This window comes from Hesperophylax consimilis, chromosome 3, assembly GCF_061612785.1.
Source record: "Hesperophylax consimilis isolate HC1 chromosome 3, BYU_Hcon_1.0, whole genome shotgun sequence".
In the NCBI taxonomy this organism is placed as follows: Eukaryota; Metazoa; Arthropoda; class Insecta; order Trichoptera; family Limnephilidae; genus Hesperophylax; species Hesperophylax consimilis.
The window spans coordinates 1,325,407-1,351,670 of record NC_142838.1 but is presented as its reverse complement, the minus strand read 5'-3'; the positions used below and the strand labels follow the sequence as shown (position 1 = coordinate 1,351,670).

At 34.9% G+C, this 26,264-nt stretch overlaps 1 protein-coding gene and 1 pseudogene across 1 annotated transcript in view; both read left to right on the top strand.

Moving 5' to 3' along the window:
• LOC149424818 (agrin-like) overlaps positions 1–26,264 on the top strand; it is a 683,339-nt gene that overhangs the window by 470,862 nt on the left and 186,213 nt on the right. The window lies entirely within an intron of this gene.
• Positions 6,541–7,163, top strand: LOC149424819 (small subunit ribosomal RNA; annotated as a pseudogene; the record flags this gene model as incomplete).

The following is a 26,264-nucleotide window of genomic DNA, read 5'->3' as shown; positions in this document are numbered from 1 at the left end:
CCAACCCCAGCACCTCCAGAAATTAATTGAATATCGCTCAGCGACAGGTAAAATAATGACATGTTTTGCCTCCTGCCGGAGGGTGATGAAGGTAGGATTCCTTTGAATTCTGATATGTAGGTCCTTGGTGGTAAATGATTATGATGATGTTGATGATGATGATGATTGGTGAAGATTCATCTTATACCGTTAGGTACAAGGAGCTGCTCCGGTTCGGTGGTCATGATAGCCTGATGTCAGGAACCATTTGAGGTACGTGGGTGGCGCGAGGTTTAGGTCGCGTCAACCTCCCCCAAATCAATGATGAGATAAGCTCTGCCAGCATGCCGAAAGTTAGGAGTCCACTCCACTAACCTCAAACACAAACATATACTGAAGTGGTTTGCATCAGCAATGTCAGGAGTCCCGTGAACACCTCTCTGGTTTACGCTTGTAAGAATATGTTAGATTCAGCTTCAGTTTGTTCGCCTTCGCCTCTGCAGTCACGTTACTCCAAATAGCTCCTGGCTCCAGCCTATACAGCTTCTCGTTCCAGTAGAGGTAATGACACATGTTTATCATATGTGCAATACAGAACATACTTCAAGTCTTTTGTCCACACTCAAAATAGTCATATCAATATTTTATTTGGATGAAGGCATCCATCCGACATAACGAATGTTTCCGGGACGGGAGATCTTACTCCACTTTCAAGTCATGGTCACTCGCTCTATCGTTTGTTACCTTCCGTTCGCTTCAAATATCGAAGAATGGTAAAAAATGGTATCCTCGACTTACGGCGATAAAGATCAGGGATATATGAATCACCAGGTCGTGAATCTGAAATCATCCAATCTCCGTTACCTCAAACGGTTTCAGTCAGAGTCAATTCCCAACCTAATTCTAGATGACTTCTCCTCCTAAAGTGGGTGTAAATATTTATTGGATGTTTCAGAAAGGCTGTCGGAAAATCATCGAAACAGCTTCATATTTGTCACGATCCCTTCGTTCTGCCAACTAAAAAATCCCCCCCATACGTCAGAAAAGGATAGCATAGCCATTATCCGCTTTGTTCCTTCGTCTACCAAGCTAACTCGAGTAGTAAAGCCCAATGGCAACCTTCGTTTTCTTCGATTGGAACTCCGTGAAAGCGTCCTTTCACCAACTGAAAATACTCGGAACAGGGGTCTATCTAGGGTAACCACCTTAGGCTGGTCCTCCAACACCTTCGACAGAAACCGATGCTTTAACGGGATAACTCAACCACATCAAGGGCGCGGTAAAATGCCGGCGCCGCCCTACTGGAATAGATGCTCTTCCGGTATCCAGGGTTCCGACTTTGCTAACACTAAAAAAGTCCCTATTAGGCAAGCCAATTACCAATTTCGATTCCTTCGCTTTTGTCGCTTTGGTAAGATAGGATAGCCCACGGAAAAGTCGCACACTTCGTCCCAAGCCAAATTTATTTGAATAAAAATCTCAATTAAAAGAATAGGGAAGCCAGACAGATGTGTTCTCTCGGCGACTACCTTCAATTCGCTTTGTTAATTCCGTGAGTAAGTTTGGTAATACCAAATATATTGAATGTCCAAGGAGAATACGAGAACATGTTGTTAAATAACAGATGCTAAAGCATATAATTAACCGTTCGCCGGCTTCCCGAACCAATTGATCATATTATCATAGACATCGCATAAATACAACGGTTTATATTTTATGAATTCCTTATACCTAGACGTAAATATTACTACTGAAAAATTATTAAATCATTTTAAATTACGAAAAATACACTAACTCGGAACCCAACTAATGCCTATTGTTCAATAATCTAACGTGTTAAAAGTAACCGCTCGTCGTCTTTTTTTGTTTTGAGATGGTCAAGTCTAATAATTTATGACCTCTTTTGTTAAAGGGTCTGGACTCCAACCATTACATATTGTCACGAATTCTTCTGTTCAAGATTTTAATATTATTACATCTCAGGGTATCTATTCCCCAGACTCGATCGCTCGCAATTTCCGCCGAAAGTACATACACTGGTAGAGTTTGTTATTCTTGAGTCTCACCGAAAGTACATACTACACGCCATACGTCAAAATTCATTCGACTTAAACAACGAGTGGGTCAAAGCAGTAGAGATCGGAAAAACTGTCAAAATCTCATTGCATCCTGGTGAATTGCCTTATACAAAAAAAAAATATCGTTTCCCGCGCGCTTTTCGAAGTTGGTATCGGATTTGTTTAGTTCTGCTAAGTTGTTTTAACCACTCGGGTCTGATATTTAGATTTTTCTGGCATTTCGATATGTATCTACCACCGCCATTCATTTCAGAAAAAGTGCGGTAGCAAATAAAAACGTTGACAGAACGACGCGGCAACGGTTTGTTTTCGACATTTCAAATTAACTCCATAGAAACCAAAAAACATCAGAAACATAGACAATATTCACAGGGTTGCCAACACAGTCATCTCTTCAACAGTGCGACACTCAAGAATGTATAAATATAGAACTTATGACAAAAGTCGTAGAGATTTTTGTTCGTAGATGGCGCATAGCGAGTAATCCGTGGTAGAGACTCTGAAATAGATACCCAGGAGTACTGAAAATATTTATGTAAACTCTTTTCTCAATCCCCGGGATAAGTGATTTTATTTAATTTAAATACCCTAACTTCAAAACACAATTGCATTATTTTGTTTACCACGTATTGGAACGCATTTACCCCTCTGAGAAATCCACAGGAAATAAGGGTTAGTAATTAGTTTATAATAGGACTTACCAAATCATCATCTAAGTGCATTCCAAATAATTATAAGAAACAAACACATTCACATGCAGTAAAATACTCATGCTGTTAGAAAAACCACACTTTCTACACTAAATGATTTTAACCGCGTTCGTGTCCCAAACCTTAAACCTCTGACTCCCTTGACTCTATTCTGTTGTTCCCACCTAGACTTTCTTGACCGTCTCCCCGCGCTTCCCAATCTAGACTCTCGTCCAACCCTCACACTTCATCTCCCCCACCCTCTCGTCTTCTCCCCAAATCAACTCCGCCCTTCGCCATTTATCAATTATCTAATTTATGTTTCCGAATTCTGAAAATTTTGTATATTCAATGGCAGAATCGCACTAAAAGGACCACATATATTATAAGCCCTAGAATCCGTCACATTAAATTCAACCGTCTCAAGCCAATAATTGTTACTTCTTAAATAAATTATCAACTTCTTTGTCCCAAGGAATGAAACTTAACCCCCTGAGTCCAGTGGCGTGTCGGCCTACCAGCATCTTAGCCCCCTTTCAAATTACCAACACGATCTAGGATGTATTAAATGTTTATGATATAATGGTTTTATTTTTAAATCTTCTTGCGAGATTTTATTTTAATCAAGCAACTTCCAAACTCGTCCTGTTAAAATGTGATTTACCTCGCTAGTCATAATTAGAATTCGTTCAAATCTTTAGCAAAATTACGTAACTATATTTCACGGCGTATTCCCTACTTAATAAGTCACTTAGTAACATTGCTTAGCGGAGTTTAATTGTTTCTTATTGACTTTGTAAGGGTTTTTTTTCTATCCGCCACAACCTGCCAAATTTTTTGCGACTGCACTGAACTAAATCTGTGAATTCAAAATACCATCACGGAGGTCTCTGATAAATCCAGTGCATGTTCCTAGTTTTTTGCTAGCATCATAAATTCAAGCACTTGTTTTAAAATAGCTTTTAACTTCAACATCTGGTACCGTCACTATTTCGTAAAATCAACTGAAAAATTCTTTCTATGATAATAAATCAATAAGGTAGGTGTTGCTTGCTTATTTCGAACTTTCATTAACCCCTCTGATTGGTTGCATTTTATCTTTTGGCGTAGATCAAAAAAAACAACACGCCCCGGTTCACTCCAGTTCCCAGTACCTTAACTAGATGTTACCTCTGATCACGTTTTGATTGGAGAAACCAGAATTCATTAATTCCTACAATAAACGGAAAAAAATTATCCCAGGGCAAGTTCATCACAGTAGGTATGTATTCGCAAAGACTTGATGGATAGGAAACCTCAGTACTAAATCCTACAATTATCCTACCGACCCATTATACCCATCCTAAAATGTCACCGTGACCGGAAAAATTGTTGCAAGAAGAAGAAGATGTCAAAACCTCCTTATGGAACTCACAGTGCATTCAGTGTAAATAAATACGTCGAACAGGAATGGTTGACGTGTGATACAAAAGAGACCGCGGAATATAGTTTGTTTATTTAGTTTAGTTTAGTTAGATTAATTTTACGGCCAAACTGCGACGGGCAAGTCCTTTATTCCTGTATTTCAATCTGGACTTATCTTATGTTCCAGAAGCTCAGATTTTAAATATTGAGGAATACTGTCCATCCAGTTTAGTGGATGCGTAGAAATTAATTGTCCCGTATAACAATACAGCAATTGACGTAGTTTTGGGACTAGTTCTTCGAGCGTCTTGCATATAACACCGATACAGTGGAATCACAGTTTCGCGACTCCATATTGTTTCAGAAATATGTCGATATTTTAGCTAAAAACGATTATTATAATAATGTTAATGTTTTTTAGAAATCATTATAATAATCGGAATTTTTTTTCTTGTGAATCGGGAAAATAATGAATACTGGTTTTTAAGTATTATTTTTTTTATAATGTTTGAATCAATCGCTTAATTCTTAACGCTTATTGTGCTATTCAATTAATTAACCATAATGTTCACATTACTTCACGACAATTTTTTACCTCCTGTCATTTTATTTTAAAACACAACATTATGTGGCATACTATTAAACCAGCATATAACCCAAGTTTAGCATTTAAATAATAATTATTTCCATTAGAATAATACGATTGTAATCTGATGCTTACTTAATGACATTATTTTTAGTGCTTTTTTCATTAACGTACACGTGATGTCTAAATGATACGTAAACACACCAATCATGAAATGACATCTTCATTTGAATTAATTATCAATCAATAATAGTGGAAGAACTGGCCAGTGACCATAATGTAAAATCCCGACACGCATCGTCATTTAGCCGGAATGTTTTGTGCATTAAAAAACCAATTGATACTAATACTTCACTTTTCTTTACGTGCGGTGCATGCTGATAATGAAAGCTTTCGTGGTTCTAGTTATAAGGACGCCATTTAATAATCTGTTTAACGATTATGACGTGCTGCAGTTGAAAACCGTAAATATCACATTTCATGGATAATTTATTGTAATAGGGTGCCCCACCTTGATGGTTGCAGGTAGATTAATAGTACACAAATAAATCAAAGTGTGTTTCAATCAGGCAAAACTAACGAAATTCATTATTTAATGGATTTTGTTTTCAAAAAGTCATTTAATATATTATTTAACCAGTGTCTTGATTTAGCAGCAAGTTTTAGGTTTAAAATGTAAGGAAAAGAATTTTTCATAAAATTTACACTAGGAGCCTATTTTGGGAGGCGGTTTTGGATACCGCTACCCCGGGATGCGTTTAGTGGATAGCCAACACCTCTGCCATAGGTCACCTCAAGTGACAAGTTTGGTGATTTAACAGTGGTGCTCGGGTTCATCGAGTGAGGTCTGTTAAGGATGCACCAGTCCACCAGCTGCATAGTATGCCAGATCGGGAAAGGCTGGGTTGGGGAGACCCTTTAACCTCTCCAAGTGGTCTCTCGACCCATCACCTAGCGCCGCAGTAGGAGGGACATACTAATTCGTCCCTCACTCCAATACATACTTATCCCAAGATTCTTATACACCCCTCTTTCATTTTTTCCTCCTTGAACTCCTCTCCTTCCATTTTTTAAAAAGACCCTCCACACAGCATCCCTAAAAATGACATAGGCCCTGAGGAAAATTATTTTTCTCTGGACCTCTTGTATCGGGTTAGTGCAAAAATTATGGGTGCACGCAAACCTGATGGAATAGAGAGCTTCGGGAAATGGTTTTTCCATAGCTTCTATATTCTGAACCTCGATTATAAGTGCTCTCGCCTCGATTATTGTGCCCGCCGAGTGTGGCGGGCTCTCGATGCACGGCGTTCGCACACTGCGGCGGCCTATCGGTCGTGTCGGCGGTGTTATTTGCGAGAAACTACGTGACGCCCGCTTCTGCGCGGCGTTCGCGCTCATGTTTTGACTCTGCAGTTCCGCGCGAGCAGAATTTTCAAAAGCAAAGGCGGAGGATTTTATCCCCGTCTCACTGTTGCCTCGCCAAAGGCGTGCGCTTTCGGTGTACACGTTTTACGAATGGGAATTATAAATCGGACGATAGCGTCGTCGCGGGTGCGGTCTCTCTCTCTCTCGGGCGGGAGCCGTCCTACGCGCGCTTTCTTCGTTTGAAGCAAAAATTTTCCCGCGGAGCTTTCGTCTAGCGACGGTGGCCGAGCGGGAGAATATAGCGGTACGCATAATGAGCGTGACTCGTGCGGGTGACTCCGTCGCGTGTTCTTTAACGCCGTGTTGTCCGCGCCCTCTACGCGAGGGCGGGCCTCTGTCGTTCGGAGGATTAAAAACCCTCCGACGGTGGTGCAGCTCCCTGGTTGATCCTGCCAGTAATCATATGCTTGTCTCAAAGACTAAGCCATGCAAGTCTCAGTAAAAGCCGAATTAAGGTGAAACCGCGAATGGCTCAATATATCAGTTTTGGTTCCTTAGATCGTACTTTTTTTGGATAACTGTGGCAATTCTAGAGCTAATACATGCAAACGAGGTTCTGACCGGTAACGGGAGGAATGCTTTTATTAGATCAAAAACCAATCGGCGGCGGGGTTCGCGCCCCGTCCGTCGCCATTCGAGATGACTCTAGATAACTTTGAGCTGATCGCACGGTCTAGCACCGGCGACGCATCTTTCAAATGTCTGCCTTATCAACTGTCGATGGTAGTTTATGCGACTACCATGGTTGTCACGGGTAACGGGGAATCAGGGTTCGATTCCGGAGAGGGAGCCTGAGAAACGGCTACCACATCCACGGAAGGCAGCAGGCGCGCAAATTACCCACTCCCGGCACGGGGAGGTAGTGACGAAAAATAACGATACGGGACTCGTCCGAGGCCTCGTGATCGGAATGATTACACTTTAAATCCTTTAATGAGGATCCATTGGAGGGCAAGTCTGGTGCCAGCAGCCGCGGTAATTCCAGCTCCAATAGCATATACTAAAAAAAAAAAAAAAAAAAAAAAAAAAAACGCTTCTGGCTTTTTGCGGATGATAATAAGATTCTTCAGATAATTAAATCCTACCTTGACTGCTTACATTTTCAACGTGATATTGACTCGTTTAATAATTGGTGCAAAATAAACTGCATGGAACTTAATGTTGATAAATGTAAAATTTTGTCATTTTATAGAACCAAAAAACCTATTCAGTTTGATTATAAATTAAACAATGTTTGTTTATCTACTGTAACATCTATCAAGGATCTTGGGGTCACCCTAGACTGCAAACTTTCTTTCCGTGAGCACATTAACAACATTGTTAACAAATCACTTAAACTACTCGGCTTCGTTCATAGAATAACCTCTGACTTTAAACATATAAGTACCCTTAAAACTCTTTACTGCTCGTTAGTTCGCCCTCACCTTGAATACGCTAGTGTTATTTGGTCTCCTTTCTATGCTGTCCACATTTGTCACATAGAATCCGCACAACATCGCTTCCTACGAGGAATCGCTTGGAGGTTGGGTCTTGTAAGAGGAGAGTACTCATATGATGAAGTTGAACAAACTTTAAACATTTCTTCTTTGGAGAAACGTAGAAGGGACACTGATCTGATTTGCATATTTAAGATTATCAATGGTATTACAGACTCACCTGCTTTGTTGCAACTTATCCAATTCAACATCCCTTCCCGTAGACTCCGAAATAATGAATTGCTGTTCGTCAATCAACATTCTACCAATTATGGATACCATTCTCCTTTGTCCAGAATGTCGAGACTTGTCAACTCACTGTCAAGTCAAAGCATTGAATTTTGTGGTATATGCCTAAATGACTTTCGACAGTCAATACGCAATGTCTAATTTCTAATGCCCTTTGAACCATCTTCATGCTTTGACTTATTATTATCTCCCATTCTTACTTTTATATTATTATTGTCATTATTATTGTCTTCGCTCCTCATTTATATATGCTCTCCTTTCACTGTCATCTCTGTTTATAAAACTTATTCGTGTAATTAATATGTTGTTAATGGACTATTTGTCCGTAAATAAATAAATAAATAAATAAATAAGGATTAAGGTGTTAATGACATAGTTCTACCTTCTAAAAGATCGGATCATGAAGAAGAGGGGTACAACTTTCAGAAGTCACAATCAATTATAAAGCAATGGCAATGAGGAGTTCTCAATGGCGTGTGGGTTATATTCTAACTATATAAACCAAGGCAGGAACATAATATATGTTGATTGAGCGGTCTGTTCCTAACGTAAAATAAATTATGCCCTCCTTGTTATAGTTAATGCTGTAACTTTAAATAACAAAGCTCTAACGAGCTAAATTTGGGAACTATTACACTCGTCCTGGATAATTCTTATTGGAAAGCTTGACCTTTTGCTCGCTGGAACCGCAAAATACAGTATATACACGGTTACACTCGTACTGAGCTAACAAGTCCGGATGAAGAGCTCTAAGCTACATCATCTCTATACCATCTGCGCAAACCATCCAACCAACTTCACTAAACTTATAATGGGAATATTCAATTAGCTTTTGTGAATGGAATAGTATTAAAATGAAACCTATCTGATTTTCCATCGCGGGAAATCGAAGATATTTAATTCGTTTTCTAAAAATGAATTTGGTTCGTATTCATAATATGGTATTATATTACGGCAGTCAATCAAGTTATGTTTAATTATCAAACTTCGGTGAATTATTTTTAAAACTTGATTGTGCCTAAATGTATACTCGGACGGTGCTAATACAGAACATGCCGATACAATATGTTTTATAGTTTCCGGAAAAGCCAAACATTTTCTACATAAATCGTAAATTTGATTTGTATCTTTGATTATATGCTTCCTATAATTTTTAGTAATAATGACTCTATCCTGAATGGCAAGCATAAACCCTTCTATTTCTGCGCTCAACCATTTGTTTGACGAAAGTTTGTCAACATCTATCTGACTATCCATGTTCATCTGTACAGATGACATAATAATTCCCTGTTCATCTACATTGGTGGCAAATGACATTGTTGTCATTTTGCAAAACAACTTGGAGTAATACTAATATATATACTAATATATATATGAGAATGCCAACATTTTTATAAATCCCAACCAGGAATTATTAGATTCCTGGTCAAATAAAATTTTACACGCAAAACACTTCAATTATCTCAACCAAACGTATGTTGACAAAATTAAGTCAAACAAATGGTTGAGTATTGGAGAGTTGAGCGCAGAAATAGAAGGATTTATGCTTGCAATTCAGGATAGAGTCATTAATACTAAAAATTATAGAAAGCATATAATCAAAGATACAAATCAAATTGATGATTTGTGTAGAAAATGTTTGGCTTTTCCGGAAACTATAGAACATATTATATCGGGATGTTCTATATTAGCACCGTCCGAGTATACATTTAGGCACAATCAAGTTTTAAAAATAATTCACCAAAATTTGGTAATTAAACATAACATGATTGACTGCCGTAATGTAGTACCATATTATGAATACGAACCAAATTCATTTTTAGAAAACGAATTTTATAAAATATATTATGATAAAACTATACTAACAGACCGAGCGATTAGTCATAATAGACCCGATATAGTTTTACATGACAAAATTAAAAAAATAACTTATATCATTGATGTTGCTATTCCAAATTCCTGTAATATTCAAAAATCTGTTAGTGAAAAAATAAGAAAATACACAGATTTAGGAAATGAAATAAAAAGAATTTGGCATTCTCAGACTATAAAAATATTACCATTCGTTATTTCGGCTACTGGCATTATACCTAGCTCTCTAATTAAAAATTTAGGCGTATTAGATCTATCAAAAAATTTATATATAAAGATGCAAAAGTCGGTCATTTTGAATACATGTAGGATAACAAAAGATTTTTTAAATATTTATGTTGAGGGATCAGTAGGATTTATAGGCCCTGTTAGTAGTTCTACCGAGCCGAACCCTCTGATATGAAAATATCTGGAGACGGTGAATTTTTTTTCCCATTTGATATCTGGTGATTTGACGTGTTGTTGTTCTTGTATTGTTTTGTATTTATTTTACTTATATAATGCACTTACATAGTGTTGATTGACTAGCTGATCATTTGTGGAAAAGTGAGTGGAAGGGTTAAGTTTTTCCTTTGGGGAAGACTTAACCCGGACAACTAAATCGGAAGTTTATATAAAAAAAAAAAAAAGTGGGTGTGTCAAGCCTACGCAAGACAGAAGTGAAACTTCTAGTTTCAGCTGATGCTTGGCGTGGCGCAGTTCGCTGGTGTCTGAGAGAGAGGAAAGAAGAGAAGAGAGAGAACGTTCGTGAGCGGCTCCCCCACCTCAACAAGGTTTCACTTCAAAAATGCCACAGCCGAGAATCGAACCTCGCTTAACTGATTGAAAGCCAACCACGCTGAGCACCAACTGTAAGCAAAGCCGCATAAATTGATTATATTATGTAGGTTCTGAAAATATGAGAGCTTGTTATGTTTTATAATGTTACCTACATCACACCCAAAATATAATATATTTTTAAAAATAATGTACAATGTACAGAAATAGAATCCCACACAAGATCGCGTAGTGCGCTCTAGCGAACGGATATTTTATCAGAGGGAGATAGTTTTAATTTTTTTTTCTGTAAATTATTACATATTATCAAAATAAATAAATTAATTAAATAAATGTAATACAATTATCATAATATACGGATTAGATAATAATTTTAATCCAACACAATAACGCAAAGCGCGCTCTAGCGGAGTAATGTTTTATCACAGTGAGATAAGTGTTTTTATTATTTTGCAATATTATTTTCTTTTAAAAAATGTTCTGACCTACTAAAAAATAAGATATTGAATGAAAAAGGCGTTAAAAACAAAAAAATAATGTGCGATGGCCGAGAATCGAACTCGGATCAACTGCTTGGAAGGCAACTATGCTGACCATTACACCACCAACGCCAGTTGTCGGGATGAGCTAAGAAGCATTTATATGTTACTTCAAAACTTTGACTAGATCAAATGAACTTTAATCGGTGGTGGGGGTACCCGCATTTTCGTTTCGGTCATGAGTCGGTTTTACTCCGGTCCTCGAAATTGCATGACGCGCGTAAAGAAGTTTCACTTCAAAAAAAAATATATATATCTATATATATATATATATATATATATAATAATTAGAAATACATAAGATGAGAAAACATATCCATTACATCCGATATAACTGCGTCTGTTCACCAGAAGTCTCTTTCTAAAAGTAATTTTGCTGTGTAGGATATTTCATGTAAAACATTTTGAATTGTTTAATTAATTGCAAAGAAAGTCATTTTCATTGGATAATGTCTTTATAACTGGATTTTTAATCAGCCAAAATATCAAATAAAGATAAATGGTTTTTTTCGAGGTGATGTTTAACCATTTACAGGATTAGTATTGTTACCTATTTCCGGTGGCGTGTTGTAATTTACCCATTAAATGACTTTCGTGTATTTCATCATCACCGGTGTAAAGTACAATTGGCAGTTTTTCTTTGTTAATTTGATATGGCCTCAAATTTACGAGGTACTGGCTTAAGAGTTTACTAAACAAACTGATGACGCTAATATTAAGTTATCAAATAATCTTATCACCCTTTCATTTTCCTTCCGAATGAAAACACAGACGACGGGCAAGTTCCAGCCCAAAAACAGCGTTCAACAAAACCTTGTAATTTTCCTCATCAAATAGGAACTAGCACTTTGGATTTTCTGAAGATCTACTCTTGAGTTTAACGAAGTTTGCAAAGAAAATACTGAAAATTCAATTTCGTTAATCACAACTTACCCTGAAACTACCGTTGTCCAATTAAAATCTTCCATATCAAATAGACGCGAAGTGAATCTAAAAGTGGTTACTTCAGGACACAGATGTCTTGGAAGTAACTCGGGGTAATATTGTAATAAAAACTGAAAATTATTATCTTAAATTTTGGTAACTAGTCTTGGAGTACTTTGTGAAAGTTTAGAGACAAAATCAAGTCGACGTCAAAAGATTGCGCATAACCTAGGATGGCTTGACAAAAAAAATTAACTTTTTTTTCTTAATTTCAAGACATAACATAAACCATAAAAGTTATTTTAAATGCCTTTTACAATGCATAATTTATTCTAGAGTAAACAAGTTATCTCATTACTTCTACTTGCAGTAATCTGGTTTTGAAAAAAAAACTCATTCTTGTTCAATTTTACTGCCTGTATCATTAATAAATGGATATTGCTATTTAATCCTACCTGGCCTGTTCTTAATTTGTGCAAGACGGTAATTCGATTCGACAGTTCAATTAACTAATAACCAATTGTAAATGTACCCACTTACCTATGGGATCTCAGCCGTAATGCTCTCTTTACGAGCATATTAATTAAATTTCCGTAAAGCGCAAACTTCACAGTGTAGTAGGTACAAAGCCTTAACTGCAAATACTTTCTCAAATTCCTAAACTTTTGTTCGGAGTTTATAATCAGAAGCTCGAAATTATATTCCGATGCTTTTAATTACACTTTGAAAATCTGTTGAGCTCTCGGGTCAACTTGCAGCAGCCAAGTGGAGAGAGCCACTGCCCCGCTAAGATGGCCCTCGAGAGCTCTCCACAAGTTACAGGTTACAGCATACCTCCCTGTACTCCCCATTACCGCCCGCCCCATACCTCACCATCTGCTACCACTACCGGCTACCCCCTCCCTCCACCGGTGTCCTAGAGTAGGCTACAGACACGACCTTAGGAGGGTTGACAGTTATTACTTATTTATTATTACGCTTTAGGCAAAATAAGTTTCACACTCAGTAATCATTACCTACACAAAAATAGGTTTTGATGATTTAAGGCCAGTTATTGACCGACTAACGGCTGATTAAACGAGTAAACACTATTCAATTTTACAAAACGCTAACGTGCTGAGAATCCAAATTCAAATTTACAAAAAAAACTATCATAAATAATAGCAATCGTTGATTAGGTTATTTCTGTAATAATATTGAAAAATTTGTATTCACATCGGACAAAGTAAGATACATAATTTTAAAATCACTTCAACAAAGCCCATTTTTCAGGGGATGATTTTTCACCTAAATGGCATTCAATACAATTTCCATTTGTGTTTGGTCGGGTAAAGGTTGGGAAATACTAAAATAAAACTATTCCATTTAAATTTTAAATGTTTTTCTTACTTAAATCTTTCAAAGGTTTTTATGAACAGTCATGTGACAATAACCATTCCCTTTTACGTATAGTCATCACAATAATCAACACCGCCCTCACTTGAAGGTATTTCGACTAGAAATGATCCCGCGACCTCCCGACTTACCTAAAGATAAAATCGCAAAAGATTAGAAAATCTGAAGCCGCTATAGATATTTCTCCTCTTAAAAGGACAGAAGAAATATTCAAAAACTTCAATGTTTACAATGTACAGAAACTATATTCAAAAAATATTTTATTTAAACTGAAAAAAAACATATCCGAATACTCCACTGCCCAACATAAATACACAACCAGGGCAAAAAGCGAAAATATCCTGATTACTCCCAGTTTGAACACATCCTTTGGACAGAGAAATAATAAATTCCATGCTATAAAATTGTTCAATGCTCTACCAAATGAAACCAAAAAAATAAACGAAATGAGTATATTTAAAACAAAAGACAAAACATGGCTTAGAGATCAAAGTAATAATCAACTTACAAACATTATGAAGACAATGTAAAGACAATTCAAAACTAAATACAAAAATTTAAGAAAAACTACAGGCCGCCTCAGAACAGGAAACCCTAGTGAGGAGGACTGTGAAAAAAATACAAAAAAAGTGGGTGTGTCAAGCCTACGCAAGACAGAAGTGAAACTTCTAGTTTCAGCTGATGCTTGGCGTGGCGCAGTTCGCTGGTGTCTGAGAGAGAGGAAAGAAGAGAAGGGAGAGAACGTTCGTGAGCGGCTCCCCCACCTCAACAAGGTTTCACTTCAAAAATGCCACAGCCGAGAATCGAACCTCGCTTAACTGATTGAAAGCCAACCACGCTGAGCACCAACTGTAAGCAAAGCCGCATAAATTGATTATATTATGTAGGTTCTGAAAATATGAGAGCTTGTTATGTTTTATAATGTTACCTACATCACACCCAAAATATAATATATTTTTAAAAATAATGTACAATGTACAGAAATAGAATCCCACACAAGATCGCGTAGTGCGCTCTAGCGAACGGATATTTTATCAGAGGGAGATAGTTTTAATTTTTTTTTCTGTAAATTATTACATATTATCAAAATAAATAAATTAATTAAATAAATGTAATACAATTATCATAATATACGGATTAGATAATAATTTTAATCCAACACAATAACGCAAAGCGCGCTCTAGCGGAGTAATGTTTTATCACAGTGAGATAAGTGTTTTTATTATTTTGCAATATTATTTTCTTTTAAAAAATGTTCTGACCTACTAAAAAATAAGATATTGAATGAAAAAGGCGTTAAAAACAAAAAATAATGTGCGATGGCCGAGAATCGAACTCGGATCAACTGCTTGGAAGGCAACTATGCTGACCATTACACCACCAACGCCAGTTGTCGGGATGAGCTAAGAAGCATTTATATGTTACTTCAAAACTTTGACTAGATCAAATGAACTTTAATCGGTGGTGGGGGTACCCGCATTTTCGTTTCGGTCATGAGTCGGTTTTACTCCGGTCCTCGAAATTGCATGACGCGCGTAAAGAAGTTTCACTTCAAAATATACTTATATTATACTTTAAACCTACATAATGTACAAATTTTGCTATTGATATTAATAAAAATAAAAAAATAAAAAAAATTAATTTAGTTTATGTGAAAATTACCAACTAGATATAACTCAATCGTTTTTTCATAGTTGTTGATTATGGATAATATTATCAACAAAAAATCTATTTAAATGTGTATCATGTTTTCGTAATCAACTCAAAGTCAATATTTTACAGCTTGCGAGCTGTGGGCCAATTTCAAAAAGCGAACCATGGAAAGGCTTCGGATTCAATACAATAATGCCTACCGCATAATGTTCGGACTTCCAAGGCACTGCAGTGCCTCCTCGATGTTCATGGAGGGAAGAGTTCCCGGCTTTGCTGCCCTAATGAGATCCAGGGTAGCCGGAACGAGGGGAAGGATCAATAACTCCAGAAACATCCTCATCATCGAATCCCGCCAGACCTCAGGATCGAGCATCGAAAAACATTGGAGAAAAATATTGGCCCCCATAATTATCGCTCCGATGATAAGCTTACAAGATATTTAAATGTTTTATGTTAACACTCTCCATTCTATATAGTTCCTTTTACTTTTTCTTATATTTTATTTGCTCTATCAAACTTACATTTTAAATTATTTGTACTTAATTGTATCTCTGTATATAACATTGTAGTTATATTTTATGGATTGTGTGGGATTGCACTAACCTCCCCACATTCTGGAATAAACAATTATTTATTTATTTATTTATTTATTTTACAAGCTTTAAAAAAAATGTTTTTTTTTAGTTAAGACTTTTTGTTGCCAAAAATAATTTTAATTCCTGAAATAACAATTTCTGGCATAGTTTAACCTGAACAGAGTTTATAAAAACACAAAGCATTTTAATTTGAATTTGCATATTGATATTGCTTTTAAGAAATATGAAAAGTTAATTAAATATCCGATGACCTTTTATTCAAATATTGGATTTTCAATTTAGCCAATTCTGCGATCTTCTAATTAAAATGTTAATATTCCGTTTATTTCACCAACACAATTATTCCGTATTTCACCAATATTCCGTTTATTTCACCAACACAACCCTTGGAATCTATTTGGGGCCAGAACTTTTAACTGGGAGCTGATTTTTATTTCTAATATTCATGAATATTAATTAAATAGCTATTTCCCACCCCGGCCTAATGTCTTCAATTCCTCGGCTGGCTAAATCCTTAATCGAAAGAGAAGCAGCATTTTCCGCTTACTGTGGTGGTAGTAGGAGATTTTCAAATATTGTCAGGTCATTCTTAACACGATAATGTTTGTCTTTCTTTTAAAGTAAATGTTAATAATTTTATTTAAATAGGCCGTTGAGTGAAATTAGTTTTATTTTATTTTAATTTTTTATTTAATATTTGAAAAAAAATATTTTTTTTACATAGATAAATATTAACAAGATATAAAACAATAGAAATTAAAGTAGCCTTTCCTCACCATAAAGAGACAATGCTCTTGTGTTTGGTGAGGGAATTCTATTTCAATTATGTACATGTTAGTTATGGTAAATAAATTATTAAGAAACAACACAAGATTTAAACAATATTACTTCAAGATTTAAGTAGTGAACGTATTTATTATTTTTTTAATTTTATATTTATTTTTATTTATTTTAGTTCCAAAAACTTTTTTTAGTATAAACCTGTGTCCGTACGAACGATAATGTTTTCACAGGTATTTTGCACAGCTTATGTTTATGCACAAATGTATATACTGAGATAAATGTATTTTAGGTAGTAACTGTTTTTTCAACGGCTAATTTATTATTAAATTAAAATTAAAACCTGGAAGATTCAGACCTACTTTTTGATGCGTCATACAGTATTTTAATAAAACATTGAAACCTGTTTACATATAAAAAAATTTAAAACTATAACATACTTCGTTTATTAATCATGTATCTACTTTTGTCATGTCTTTGTATTTAATTATTTTTTTCTTTAAACGTTTATAAAAATATTTTTGAACGTTCACACGAAAATATTTTTCAGTTTCTCTTATTTTTCATAAGTCATATTTTTTCCTTCACATTTCTGTAAAAAATCTTTGTTAAAGTTAATTTGTTTATGCTAGCAATTTTGATACAAGTTGATATTTTATATGATCTAATAAAAATGTTAAAAGACGTTTGTAGTCATTATTATTAACCACTGGGAAGCAAATAATGAAGACGCTGTGACGCGCCTCGCTGCAGTCAGTCTTCGGCCGGCGGTCTTCACAAACCAATAAAAAATAGTCATTTTCTGTGCCTCTAATGTTAATCACGATCACCCCATGTATATTTCCAAAACTTTATCTTCCAAATACAGTTTTTTATAAGTTTAGAAAACATTATTAATTGTAATATATCACATATCTTTCAGTTTTATTTTCTCTCATTATATTTTTGTTTTCTCCACTGACTACCAACAAATAAACAAATTCATTTTGGACCTCCAGCCAGCATTCAAACTTTTACCATAAAAACGAAAATTCACACTCCAGTGTAAGCGATTTTTTAAATTAAAACTTTTAATGACAAACGCAAAACTGGCCCTTACCGAAATGCACATGATCACGTAAAGTTTAAATCAGAAAAACTTTTATAAATTATCGAAAACTTTTTCACCTTTTGCGATACATTAGCAAAACGACTCTTTTAAATACAAGAACTATTTAATAGTTACATTTGCAAGTTTTCGTGACACCATTATTTAAGCGATGGAAATTAAATACAAACTATACAGTGCTTCTAATTCATTTGTTTCTAGTGTATTATGATTTTTTTCAGAACTGAGGTTGTATATTTTAAAATCCATAGCTTTATCCAAAAGCTTCCATTGAATTTCAAAGTGCTCAGAAACTTCTCCGTAGCTTTTCCTTTTAGCTGAATATATTATTTTTAAATCCTTTAGATTCGCGTTTCAAATGGTCCAATTATGATAATTACCCTTTTTGCCTCTAACGAGTTAAGTGTGATTGTTTTTCCTTGGTGTCTAGGTAAATCATTATAATAACCGAACACATAAAATAAAACACGAATTCGCGAAATGAAATTTAATCGTCGGGTCTTTTAATACCTTTTAAAACCTTTTATGCATATTGCTCGAGTCGCTAGTTGATTACAAGTCATACAATTACATCCTTCGCTAAAACATTTCTCAACATCTAGTTGACTATTCCTTCGTTTTATTTTCTACACGCGAAACGTTTTATGTCAATTTTCACAGATTTTCTTTATACTTTCGCATAAGCACTCTAATTTTTCTCTCGTAAATGGATTGTAACGCTAAATATAATATAATTTATTGTATAATACGAACTATATTTGTAATATTTTCTATCACCCCTCGTAGCGAGGTTGATAGATTGGACACTAACGCTTCCTTTAAATAACTTACAGTTTACGTCTGAGCTGCGATTAACAAATCAGAAGTAAAATTAATCCAAATTACATTCGGTTTAAAAAAAGATTGAATTAACATAATATTTGCACTTTTTAACATTTGTTTTTTTAACACGTGTAAGACAAATTCTACAGTTGTATATTCGTTGCGACAGAAACGTCAGATCAAGTTCCAAGTCAAGAGGTGGAGGAGTTTTAATTGCAATAAAACAGAAGTTGTCAGCAAGAAAATTAACCACGAAACACAATAACATCGAACATATTTTTGTGCAAATAACGACTCCTCTCGAGAAAATTATATTTGGAACGGCCTATCTACCACCACTTTCTGACCCTCAGTCATATAGAAACCACTGTCAAGACATCGAAACAATTTCATCAAAATATCCTGACTCGAAAATTGTTATTCTTGGGGATTATAACTTACCAAATTTAATATGGAAAGCAAATAACTGTGGTCTCATCATAAACAAAAGTGAAAACGATCGTGCACGTGAAATTTTGGACATGGTAAACTTTCTAAACTTTCATCAACATAATTTTATATATAACAGTAACAATCGCTTATTAGACTTAGCTTTATCAAACTATCCTAAAATGTCTGTTGAACTCTCAAATGATCCACTTCTACCTATAGATAATCATCATCCTCCCCTATACATTAAATTTAATATGATATGTGATAATGAAAGGAAACCTTCACAAAGCGTCCTAAACTTTAAACGAGCCGACTTCGACTCAATTAACTCCTATTTCTCAAATACAGACTGGTCTTTTTTATCCGATGAAAGCGTTGATGAATCGTTAGATAAACTTTATTTATATTTTTCTAATACTATTGAATCTTATGTACCTTTTTACACACCAAGAAGCTATACCTACCCGGTTTGGTTTTCATCAGAGCTTACAGCCTCTTTTCAGCAAAAAAAGAGTCAACACAAAAAATTCAAACAAAGTAAATCCATAAATGATTATATAATCTTTAGCGAAACTAGGAAAAAATGTAAAGATCTTTCCAAACAATGTTACAAAATGTACATAACCTCTGTCGAGGACACTGTCTTTAAATCCAAAAACCTTTGGAAATTTCTTAAAAAAATGAACAATGAAAACACAGACTACCCGCCAATAATGCATATGAATGGAATCAGTGCAAACAATACACAGGATATTGTAAACCTTTTTTCGGACTTCTTCAAAAATGTATATGATGAAGACACTCCAGATGATAAAATACCCGAATACAAATTTAATATGACCACAAACTTAACAAACTGCCAAATCACACAAAAGTGTTGCGAACAAAAATTACTTTCCTTAGACACTGACAAATCCGCTGGCCCAGACAACATTCCACCAATATTCCTCAAAACATGCTCTAATACATTATCTAAACCACTTACATTACTATTTAACCGTCTCTTGTCCCTTGGACATTTTCCAGACCGCTGGAAATCTAGCTTCATTACACCGATCTACATAAAAGGAGACGATACTGACATAGCTAATTATCGCCCCATTTGTATACAGTCAGTACTGCCAAAGCTTTTTGAATCATTGGTCCTTGATGAAATCTATCCCAAATTAATAAAATTAATTAATCAAAAACAGCACGGTTTTATCAAAGGAAGATCCACCGCAACTAACTTAACGGTATTTCAAAACTTCATTATACAATCATTTGCAGAAAATAAACAAGTCGACTGTATATATACAGACTTTTCGAAGGCATTCGACAAAGTATCCCATAAACTACTAATCCAAAAACTATTTGTTCTAGGAATAAGGGATAACATGCTAAAATGGTTTAGTAGCTATTTGTCAAATCGTAAACTGTTCGTTAAAATAAAATCTTGGATGTCGAAAGCTTTCCGGGCTACCAGTGGCCTACCGCAAGGTAGTCACCTTGGCCTGGTTTTGTTCCTCATTTTCATCAATGATATAACCAATTGCTTCAACGATGTCGAGGTATTGCTCTTTGCAGATGACGTCAAACTATACAAGGAAATAACTGATATAAATCATTGCCATATACTACAGTCGAATATTAGTAAGTTTAGAGATTGGTGCGTTCAAAATAATTTATTTTTAAATGTAGTAAAGTGCAAAACCTTGACTTTCTTCAGAAACAAAAATCCTGTTTTATTCGAATATTCCATCAATAACATAGCTTTAGAAAGAGTCACGGAAATGAGAGATCTTGGAATTATTTTGGATGAAAAACTAAGTTTCACCAATCATATCTATCAAATTGTGAACAAAGGTATGAAAACACTAGGCTTCGTATTAAGAACAACTAAAAACTTTAATTCTTTGCAAGCCATTAAACTATTATACGTATCTCTAGTAAGAAGTCTAATTGAATATAACTCAGTAGTTTGGTCTCCATCTTATAAAATTCACATTAACAACATTGAGCGAATACAAAAAAAAAATTCTACGTTTTATAAATTTAAAATTAAATATCCCTGTCGAAGACTTAAAATACAATTTCTTACTAAATACTCTAAAAATACATACATTAGAAGATAGACGTAAAATAAACGATTTAACGTTCTTATTCAAAATACTTAACTCTAAATTCGACTGTTGTGAACTCCTGCAACTTATAAACATACATACACCCACAGTAACAACACGACAAAATACAATATTCTACAGCAGCACACATAAGCGTAACTACATTGCCCACTCTCCGATACAACGACTTCACACCATGGGAAATCATTACTTGGGTGATGTTGACATATTCAATACCAACTTGGCAAGTTTTGTGGATCATTTAAAACATTTATTTCAACAATACTCCTAAACACATCATGTAAACCAACAAATAGCTGTAATTTTCTGTTTTTGTTTCTTGTGTTTGTATGACTTGTTGCATAGCTTTTATCAAATGTAATTTTATTCTTATTTTTTATGTTTGAAAGTATTTGTCAAATTAAAATTATACTACCAACCATGTAAAAGCCCTCTGGGCGTTAAATAAATAAATAAATAAATGTTTTGAAGCCGTTTAGTCCTAAGCATTTCTAATGGAATTACCTGACAGTAAGTGTACGGTTTTGTAGAAATTCCTAAGTGCGACCGCTGAAACATGAAGTTAAATTAGCCAGGAAAGCGTTAGATCGGCGGCACAATGCAGCGTTTCATTTGTCTGAGAGGGACTGGGGCGGTGAAAGGGAGGAGGGGTGGCCTAGCCGTGCACGTGAGTGCTGCCATTTACCTTCTGCAATGGCGCCCGTACCTGCATTTAACGACAAGGACTTTTAAAGTAAAATAAGGTGTTTCAAATATTTACTAACCACTGTTAGAAAATCCAACAGAACCACTGGAACCACCACAGGAGAAATGCAATGTATTTTATGTCCTGCTCTGAAACGTTAAAGCCATTAAAATAATATGTAATTAATCCACACATTTGTTATTTTCTTAAGTGGAACAAGAATTGCCGCAGAATACAATCAGTAACTCTTTATTCCTTATTCTATCATAAAACCGACTGTTTGGGTTAATTTCCATTGCATCCAAATTACTGAAAGCGGTATTGAAAATAAGCCATAACAGATGTTTTCATTGTTTAAAATATACAGCCGTATGAAAGCAGTGTAAATTCTATTGATTGCGCACTGTGCAGTACGCAGTCATTTTAAAAACCTGTGGTAATCACTAACTGGCTTTGCACTATGCAATCACATAATTAAGTGATAATAACGTGATCGCGCCAGTGTGGAAGAGCAGAGAGACAGCACTTTAGTGTTTCCAGAGTGCAAACAGCGAGTGAATCTAACATGGTTATGCCTAGGTAGTGTAAATAATAACGTATGAAAGGAAAGGACACTAGGTAAGGGTGGGTAAACTCTCAGGTAGGTGGGTCGCCATGCACGACTGAAGGCTGGTAGCTGATGGTTGGCGCAGCTCTCGGAGCGCAAAGTTCCCCACGGAGGGACTCCTCCCCCCGCAGTTCCGCTAAGTGTGCCAAAGTAATTATTTTGAAGAGTTCCGTATGATTTTGTCTCCCCGTCATACAATTTCCGGAAAGGTATAATGGAAAAAAGTTACTTCGCTAAAAGCTTTTGAATTTTGTGATGGGTTCTAATTGCCAAATTCGTTTGAAATATTTTCTAAATGGTAATATACTGTTTAAAGGAAGCGCGATTATTATTCCCGTCTTATAATATCAATTATTTACACAAAAAAATATTGTATACGCTATTATTGTGTGTACATGACATGATAAAACATATTTACTAATTGCCTATTGTATTACTGACCACCCGTAGGCGTTAAACAAATATTAAACATAACACAAAAACTTTTTTAACTAACCGTTGTAGATCAGTGGGTACTAAATTTATTATTTATTTTGTAAGAAACAGCTTTTATATAATATATAATGATAGATATAAATATACAAGTCAGCTGAAGTCAAGCCACAGAAGTTTCTTATGCTAAAATTCATTGGAAATGAAGTTTTAATATCTTATTATTATGTATTTTCTCATCATCAACAAGATAAATTCCCCGAAAATTCATTTGATACGTATACGTACACGCATTCTCTTATCATTAAATTATTAAATTCGTAAAATGTCAAATTCTAAATAATCAAGGAAGTTTTATAAATCTCAAAGTAAACAATTTGCTTGGAGCAACGTTGTTTGTTGTTTTCGGGTTAATAAAGCATACGTATTTTCACCAAAACTTGATTTTATTTAATACACAAAAGTTTGCACCAAAAACTAATCACAAATTCCTTCAAGAGTTTTCTGAAGCGAAATAACTGAAAGAAAGATTAACCGATAACTACAAGTTTGAGCACATTTTATACAAAATAAAATGAACCAGCTGTGTATTAAAAAAAGATATCGAATTTCATTCACTTCTAAACTCGGACGAAATTAAATACAAATAAAATTGTGATTAAAAATGACTGCATAACTCAAAAAAACGAATTCAAACTTTTTTGAGAAGGTTTATTATAAAACCGTTCTAAGTTTTACATTACAGAATATTCACTACAATCATTACTCTACGTCATTATAACAACAATATTTTGTTTTCCACTATTTATCGAATGTTGCACGGATATTAAGACGATATTTATTGCATTACGGTTACAAATTTATTCTAAAAGCATTCTAGAGGGGTGTTTAAAACATCTTTGGTTATTTCGCCAAAAAAACTTGGAAGTGCAGCTCTCGTGATGGGTCTCATGAACAGCCACACGATGTCATCATATAGATTTTTCGCTTTCTTGTACAGTTCTATAATCCAAACATGGACAAAACAGTGGTAGAAATAATAAATGATCTCTGTTTTTAATATTTAACTTGTGCAGAAATAGTCAACTTCAACCCGTGTTCGTTTACAAATGGTCCCGTCACTCTGCAAAAATAACCTCTTATAAAAGCTCATCCTCCATTCCTTATTTACTCTAGGAAAATTTTTTATTGTCAAGCAACAGTATGTTTTATTATTAGACGTTGTTTTGAGGTGTATTCTTTTGAGCCCAGCGTGTATTATTTTCAAGGAAAAATACTATAATTAACGCCAGAGTTGTCGACAGTTGAAATACTTATGTTAGAGGCATGAACAAATTCTCAGTGTATCTTTAAATGTAACTAAATCATTCTCCAAGAGATTTTCGCTCTATTTCAAACGTGTCGTGTTTTATTACATATATTTTCATCATTTTCGCTTAGTTATTATTATTTTTTTAAATATAAGCGCGCTCCCTTCAACATTTGTATTTACATATCTCCCTTTCAAACCATCTTTGAACGCTTACTACGGGGCCTTAATGTATTATTGGTAGTGTCCTCCTCACTCATTTTCGAACTAACTACAATAACATGTTATTGGTAGTGTTTCCCCCATTCATTCTTCGAACTAACTACAATAACATGCTATTGGTAGTGGTCTTCCTCACTCATTTTCGAACTAACTACAATAACATGTTATTGGTAGTGTTTCCCTCATTCATTCTTCGAACTAACTACAATAACATGCTATTGGTAGTGGTCTTCCTCACTCATTTTCGAACTAACTACAATAACATGTTATTGGTAGTGTTTCCCTCATTCATTCTTCGAACTAACTACAATAACATGCTATTGGTAGTGGTCTTCCTCACTCATTTTCGAACTAACTACAATAACATGTTATTGGTAGTGTTTCCCTCATTCATTCTTCGAACTAACTACAATAACATGCTATTGGTAGTGGTCTTCCTCACTCATTTTCGAACTAACTACAATAACATGTTATTGGTAGTGTTTCCCTCATTCATTCTTCGAACTAACTACAATAACTTGTTATTGGTAGTGTCTTCCTCACGCATTCTTTGAACTAAATAGAAAAACATGTTTGATAGATTATAACATGACTAATAAATGTTTGCATGTCGTTATTTTACGTGACAACGGAAACGATTTCTAACAAAAGAAAAAAAATCTTATCGCCCTTTCATGCATTGTTTATTTAATGAGCGTAATCAAGTTATGTATTTCTACTACTAGTAGCCGTCTGGGTTGCTATATGTCGCCCTTTACGTCACGAAATTTGGTTTACATTAGATACATGTATATAGCAAAAATGTAAGATAATAATATTGCAATCAAAAATAAGTACTAGTGTTATTATGAATTGTAGGTCGATATTAGTTCCTAGCTAGGCATATTGCCCGTTCTAAGGAACCAAATGCTATTAAAAATGTACTTGACTTTGATAGGCTCTTTGGTGTAATATTATTGTATAAAAAAATATTTTCACACTTTGTTCATTTTTCTTTAAGTCTGTGATAATTTTTTTGGCTGATCTGAAAAAATCTGTAGAAAAATTATAACGTTTAATCCAACAATATCGATTTATACTTTTATCAGAAATTTAACATACACTCCAGCAATATGCAATTAAGCTGTTGATAGATTATTCATCATCAACTGCAAAGGGATTTCTTGTTATGTCTAAATATTTCATTTTTTATTGTAGTTCTATGAAGAAAAGTTGTAAATTAAACTATAACTCTGAGACATTTGCAATTTTAAAGCCATGTTTAGGTACCGTCACCCCGGGAACCATTTATTGGATAAGCAACAACACTGCCATAGGCCACCCCAATTTTGGTAATTTTACAGGGGTGACCTCTTTGACCTCTCAAACTGGTCTCTCTTGACCCACCGCCTTGCGTCGCAGCGGAAAGGATAGATAATTCGTCCGTCACTCCTGGATACACTGATCCTAAGATTCCTCCCCACCCCTCATACCCTTTTCTCTCCCAGAACTTCCTCTCCTTCATTTCCTTAAAAAACCCTCCTCACAGATTTCCCAAAGATGGCATTGGCCCAGAGGGAAATTATATATCTCAGGGCCTCCTGTGTGGGGTTAGTGTGAAAAATAAAAAAACCCCAATTTTATGCTTTAGAAGTGTTCCGACTTTATAGTTAGTCAAAACATTTTTGCAAGTCACGTAATAAATACATTTTTGAATTTAAAGTCAAACAAAATGACATTTCAGCATCTGGCAGAAGTCACATGGCATCGGCAAATGTCTCGGATGATAAATAATTGCTGTGGAGCTGTGAGCAGTTATATGATGAATGATTCTGGTTGGAGCCGACGGCATCTTGGAGTGGCTTCTATTTATCATCCGGATGGGTGACTTGTCCCTTTAAATACACTCACTAGTTACCAAGCCACAAATGTGCCATCTGATCTGACTCGTACTTCATTTATTGTACGCTGTGGAAAATCATTATTTATATATTATGCATATTCAAAATCGTATTTTTTACAGATTTTTTCAATGTCAAATACAAATAGTGGAAATTTTTTTAAATATCTGTTCGCTTTAATAATTTTTATGAGCATTTTGTCTTAACGTGATAATATATATGG